The sequence below is a fragment of the Panicum virgatum genome, chromosome 9N (genome assembly GCF_016808335.1).
Source record: "Panicum virgatum strain AP13 chromosome 9N, P.virgatum_v5, whole genome shotgun sequence".
NCBI classification, from domain to species: domain Eukaryota; kingdom Viridiplantae; phylum Streptophyta; class Magnoliopsida; order Poales; family Poaceae; genus Panicum; species Panicum virgatum.
This window is the reverse complement of record NC_053153.1, coordinates 61,087,934-61,094,926: the sequence shown is the minus strand read 5'-3', so window position 1 is coordinate 61,094,926 and position 6,993 is coordinate 61,087,934. Positions and strand designations below refer to the sequence as shown.

General features: G+C 44.9%; 1 pseudogene; it reads right to left on the bottom strand.

Moving 5' to 3' along the window:
* Positions 1–4,200: 4,200 nt before the first annotated feature.
* Positions 4,201–6,789, bottom strand: LOC120692126 (annotated as a pseudogene).
* Between the last annotated feature and the right edge of the window lie 204 nt (positions 6,790–6,993).

The following is a 6,993-nucleotide window of genomic DNA, read 5'->3' as shown; positions in this document are numbered from 1 at the left end:
ACGGTTTGAGTTTCCTCCCAAACTTGCGGATTTCGCGCAACGTTTCTACGAAACCAGAGCAGTTCATATTGTATGACAAGGTGAATGCATTAAAGCTCTGTGCCCTATTTTCACTGGGCTTAATCGCTCGATCTAGTTCGAATACCGTGTCCTGCAATTTTCGCGTGCATTTGTGCGGCATTTAGTTCATTCATGAATTATCGTGTTTCTCCAATTTCAGGTTCAAAATATTTCGAGAACTAGTAATCTGCAGTGTTAATAAGATTTCTCGGATGCAGGGATGGATCCCAACAACATCTCAGTCACCCCTGTCAGCAACAGCAACGACAATGGGGGCAGCTCGGTGCACACATCGTCATGCCGCCACCTCATGTCATTCTTGCCTACGGGCACTCAACTTGCTACTACTGATGGCAGGGATTCCCGATTCCGGGTCGTCCTCACTGTCTCCGTCCACCGCGAGCCCTGACCTCGAGTCCCACAGCCTCCACCCCGAGGACACACTGCTGAATCAAGTGTGGCGCCTCCTCCTAGTCTCCCCGACGTGTTCGCCGACCGCGACGGACGACGACGTGCTCATCATGGATGGCGTGCTTGTTGACAGCGGACCCGGCTCCACTACAGCGACAGGCACTTCGTCTCCATCGTTGACAACAATGGGCCCAGCAACATGAATCTGAAAATGTAATAAAATTTTGAGTGTTAGTTAACAAAATTGGTCGTCATACTGTATTGTTTGAGTTTGGAAGAAATTTAGTTCATGCATGGATTTCTTATGGCTACATTTGTAGGGTACGATTCATTAGTCATTAGAAACTTTTGCTCTGGAATACAAATAGGAAAAGGGAAAGAGATTGAGCATCGAGTTATCTTTACTCTGAAAAGCATCAATTTGGTCCTTTCAAAGTAGGTGACGAAACCGTTTTGCTTGTTATTTATAATATTACATAACATCAGTGGTTTTATTCCTAAATCACGAGAGGCAGAAAGAGAACATGAACACTATTCCTTTTGTTGTTTAGTGTCTCATAAGGTTTGTCAAATATGGACCTTGCTAACTAGAAAGAAATATCAGCATTTGCTGACGGTTTGTCTTAGAAGGAAGCATTGCACTTCTTTTCTGTAATTGAAAGTTGTTTGCACCGTCTTTGTTGCTTTTTGGTTTTTGTACTCCCACCAATTGTTGATAGGAATATGATAAAACGGTCCTCAAATATGCATATGCTGACTACTCATTTCTGTTTTTTACCTTCAATTCTTCAGATTCCCCATAGGGAGGAACCTTGTGTGAGGCAAGCCCAAAGGAACAGACATTCTGAGGTAAATATTTCTAGACCATTTCTTTTTATGTGGGGTTTATATCCAATGATGATAGTTGATCCCTCATGATTTCATACTTGATTTCTATTGTTCAATACTGAACTTTCTAATTTTAAAATTATAAAGTAGTCTGATAATATCATTCTGGCAAATTCTATCTAATAAATTCAGACGATAAGACAAACACATGCTGCTGTAGCTTTCTTTCACAAGGTTCTGTCCTGTTAGAATACTGAGTAACTTTTAAGTTCTTTGTAATCACTTCTTTATCTTTTAGATTGGCTTCTTACCTCGCATGAAGCGCGCGCGTTGTGTGTGTGTGTTGCTTGCTTGTGTGTAGCATGTGTGTGCGGTGCACACAAACTAACTGCATTTTGGTTTGATATCTGATTATTTTCTTCGGCCTTAATATTTGTTGTTCTAGTTGCCAACAGGTGGGATCCCATAACCGCCACTTGCAACATCAGAAAGTCGGTCCCTCCAATATCAACCAGGGGCAGGAGTTCTTCAACCCCTTCAACAACAATCGGGGGCAGGACTTCGTCAACCTCTTCAACATCCACATCCAGCATAGACCGGCCTTCTCCATTGACTTCCCATACTACTAGGGGCGATGGCTGCCTGTAGCCCCACACTACACCTATGCTCCACCCATGATGGCCATCCATCCAGCGGAACTCTATGAAGGAGTGTTCGATATTAGAAGGCACCCGCCATCCGGGGTCAACATCACCCACCTAGATGGCACCCACTGCAGTTGCCGCAGCAGCCGCTGATGCCGCGGAGGGGATCCAATGCCATCATCGCGCGCGCCGGCGCCAGAGCAGCCCGAGACACCGTCGCAGCCGCGCACAGGAGCTTCCCGAGACACTGCCGCCGCCACCACAGGAGCCGTCTGCACAGACGTTCCTCTGGCCGCCGAACGCGGAGGAGGCCGCCGCCATCGAAGCCGTGTTGTATGGCCCAGCACCAAGAACAGGCTACCCTTGTTCAAGGAGATCTGCCCCGACGACGACGCAAACCAGGCCCCTCCTCCTGCTCCGCCGTGCCCATGACATGGATCGTCGCTCACTCGCTCCAGCCTGTACATCCCCACCCATTGTAACCGTACCGACCCATAGCTCTGTCTGCAAGTCAGTCGCACACCGATGGTGACGATGGTAAGAGAACTAGCTCTCGAACTCCTCGGCCCTCACCGGGCGCCGTGGTGACTGGTGAGCGCTGGTTGTCTGTTCGAACCTTAGCTGCATTTGTGTTGGATTCTTCAGCAAACGTGAGAGCCTATGGAGCTCGGAACGAAGGATATGTAGCCGTAGTTGGTTGGTGCATGTACTCTGTCTGTCCGTCTTAAACCTGCTGAGAAATATAGGCCATTAGTTTCCAAAACAATTCCTACAATACTGTCACATCGAATCGCTGAACATATGCATAGAGCATTAAATACAGTTGAAAAAATAACTAATTATATAATTTAACTGTTTCATACGAGATGAATTTTTTAAACTTAATTAGTTCATAATTGAATATTAATTGTCAAATGATAAAGTTTTCTCTCAACATGCAAGCTGTCCACCTCAGTAAGTCAACATATCATTCAATCCACTAGCATTAATTTATAATACTATATTAATTTATAAATATAATATAATATATATAATTACTTCATTCAGTCACATCAATATGTGCATCACTATTGGGATCCATAAGAATTTATTACTATTTCTCCATTCTCTGAATCTGCCACATCAACTTCATTATTATAACCATCCAATCAACTTTGTACATATCTTATATCCATGAAATGCATGTCTTATTCATTTCTTTCTGCTCTAACCAAAGAATAACTCAAAAATCTATTATTTTTCATCCAAGAGAGTTCTCATATGCTTTCAACGTAATCTCTACAAATATACCATTTATAAGAGCTTTTCTTATTAAAAAATCTATTATTTGTTTGTTTTTTAGCAAACTCGATTTAAGTGCTTATTTGTATTACTACATGCTCTCCTTAGCGTTTTATTTTAAGAATTATTGTATTTTTTTAATTATAGTTTATCGGAAAGCTCTCTTAGTCCCGCAGCAACGCGCAGGGAATCACCTATTATAGCATATATCCATGACATCTTAACAACTCAAAGATTTCGAACATTTATGAATACATGGAATTTTCCAAGGAGGGCTAATTAAATATGGGATACTATAGGCAATGGTTTTACGAATTCAATTACGAAATGTAAATAAGGGCAGAACAAGGCCTGGGCTACGGCTGCGATCATGCCCGAAGATAGCCAGCCCATAGGAGGCATGCTAGACCATGGCTGTAGTTGACCCAGGCCCAGATCAGCCCAACCAACAAGAAGCTTCCCCCTCAAAAAAAAAAAAAGCTAGCATTGGAGCAACAAAAACAGTGGACTAGCTGTTTTTGTAGCGATTTAGATGGTTAAAGGAATGAACTACGAGAACCAAAATCAACAAGACGTGCGGTTGCACTGAAGCTGTGAACTTCTAAACATGGGCATCTCCTATAGGGTGAATTTTCAAAATTTAGCAATTTCTTCAGTTGTAATGGAACAGGTTGATGTATTGTAACAAAACTCTTTTATTTTTACTCCACAGACTGGAAACATCTCTTGTACATTTTGGAGCTGAATCTGATCGTTCCTTGGCATAAAAAGACATAAAACTTCTTGAGATTGAAAAAAGCTCTGAATTTGACCTTTTGTTTTCTCAGATTGAAAATGTAAGATTCAGATACATAAATCTGACTTCAAATACATGTAAATGTACTACTAATAATAATTTTGTTGTGTGACGGTTTTTAATCCAAAAGTATCAGTGTACCACAAATGAAATCGAATCACATGAAAATTGAGATCCATAAAAGTTCTGAATCTGACTTCTTGAGACCTCTAGTATATTCAGATCAGAAAACAGAAGTTTGTTTACATAACTGCATAACATATAGCAGTACACTTTCATGTAGTTTGATACTTTGATTTCAGTTTGCATACATAACTGCATAAGTCTCACTGCTTATGCCTTTGTGTTTGAGGTGCAGCAGCATATATTAGAGACAACAGTGAGAGAGGTGTAGAAAGGCAGAGGAGGCACGTATGACCAACCAAAGCCCTCCACGACCTATGAATCATTGCAGGTGACACGTATGAAGCATCAGAGCTAAACCCGTGTCGATCGATTATTCTGTTACCACGACGATGTATATATATAATTATATATATGAAGTGTTCTCGAAGCATAGTGACCTATTGTACGTACGTGCTCATCACAGGACGAAGGGCTTGCGGTAGATGTCGAACATCTCCGAAGACGACAGGTTTGGCTCCTGCAACATCATACCAACGGCAGAAGGGAAAAACTTCCGTGAGGGCATGGAAAGGTAGAATCATGGATCCTATCGAGAGGCTATTGTCGGAGGAAGATCGGAGCCCATCACTCACCTGCACGCCGCTGAAGTTGGTGCTGCATCGGCGCGCCGATGGGTCCCTGCATGTCGTCGTAGCTCCCGCCGCACTTCATGATGGTCCTCATGGAGGTGAGCAGGCGGCCGTAGGTGACCCCGCGCGGCTCGCACTCCAGCGCCCGGACGAAGCTGTGCGTCATGGCCCCGACGGATCCGTAGGCGTCCGGCATCTGCGGCGTGCGCGAGCATGAGCAGGAGCGAGCGGATCAACAAGGAAGATGATCGGAGGTTGTTATCATCACTGACCACGGCGAAGTTGCTCTTGCCGTTGCTGTAGCCGCTGAAGAGCACGGCCTGGCCGCCGCTTGTGCCCTTCCAGGCGCCCGACGGGGGGCGCTGGTCCTCCCACTGCCAGTAGCCGTTCCTGGCGACGCGGCAGAGGAAGGGGAGGTCGAGGACGGTGGCGCTGTAGCAGGCGTCGACGACGGCGTGGAACCGGACGCCGTGCACGAGCGGGCGTACGATGGCCTCGTTGATCTCGTCGTCCAGGATGGGGCCCTTCTGGAAGGCGTCCATCGGGCAGAGGGCCTCGTCGTACCCGTCCACCTCGTCGCCGTCGTCGTCGGCGACCTGCGCGCCGATGCCGGAGAAGTGGAACACCAGGGAGTCGCCGTAGCTGCAGCCCTGCACCAGCCAGTGCATCGCCATCCGGATGTTGTCCTTGGTCGGCAGCCTGAACGGATCCCTCTGGTCATCTGCAGCCATGAACGCACCGGCCGGCAAGCAAAACACGATCAGATGATCACGGATCAGATTTCTTTGAGAGAGAAAAAAAGCACATAAATACCGGTAAGCATGATGACGCACTCGGCGGGGAAGCCGAAGCGCTGGCAGAGGAGGTTCGGATCGGATACGGATGAAATCGGATCCGAATGTCACCTTTTACTACATTTTAATTCGGATATGAATGCGAATGCGGATCTCATCGGATACGAATACAAAACGAATAGTTCGAATCCGGATTCGAACCCGGATACCTTCTCGATTTGAAATATAGAGCTATCACGAGTGTCAGTTTATTGTGTCAACAATTTTATAGTAGATCAAAATCATTATACAAATAGGGAGTAAAGGATTAGAAGATAGCTAATAAAAATATATAATTTTCTATGTATAGCTTTTATATTAAATATATAATACTAATTTTGAAGATAAAATAAATAAATATTTAAATACTTAATAATTAAGATATATAAAAAAGATTTTATCATTAAAAAATAATTAATTTGACTCTATAAAATAATTGTAATCATGAAATAAATATATTAAATAGTTAAAGTCAATTTTTATATCACTACTAATTTTAATAAATATATTATTAGTTATCTAGCTTTCTAAATAATTTAAATAGTGTACATCATTAAGTAATTATGTATAAAGATAAGTTTAAGATTGTCTCACTAGTCACTTTTTCTTTGCGGATACGAACGGATACGGATGTGATCGGATATTCCTCGAATACGGATACGGAATCGGATAGAGAAAAGTTCTCAAATTCGGATTCGATACATCCATATGACATCCATATTAAAATCGAATACGAATACAGATATCCATATTTACATTTTAAGCGGATACGAATACGAATAATTCGGATGTTCAGCCATCCGGATCCATCCTTATCCTCATGCACTTGACGTCGTTGATGGGGCCCCTGAGCTCGCCGCCGCAGCCGCGGCGCATGCCGGCGTAGGTGATTCCGACCAGGACGGCGCGCTTCTTGCCACGGGCGCGCTGGAACGGCCGCCGTCAGGGGCCCCATGACCGGCAGCGGGATCCGGTCGGCGCGCCGGATGCGCGTCACGCAGTTGCAGTGCGCGCACTGGATGGCGCGCTCGCCGGGGATCACGCTGAGCGCCGCCCGGCAGTACTTGCACCGGATCGTCGTCGTCCCATGGCCATGGGGCCACCCACCGAAGTTACTCATGGCGAGTGAGCCGGGAGCTGGGGCCGGGGCTATAGCTCGCGTTCCCTTGCTCTAGGTTGCTTCTTGGCTAGCTTGAGCTCACCTCTCACCTCCCCCTCAGCCCTTTATATAGGCAAACGAACTGATACTGTTACCAGATAGGCAGATGCCAATGTGGGCAATGTACAGGGAGGAAGAAGGAATTTTAGTACATTTTAGTGGTAGTGAGTAGTGACCTTGACAGGGAGGAAGAAGGCATTTTAGTGGATGTGGGCATATATTGTCT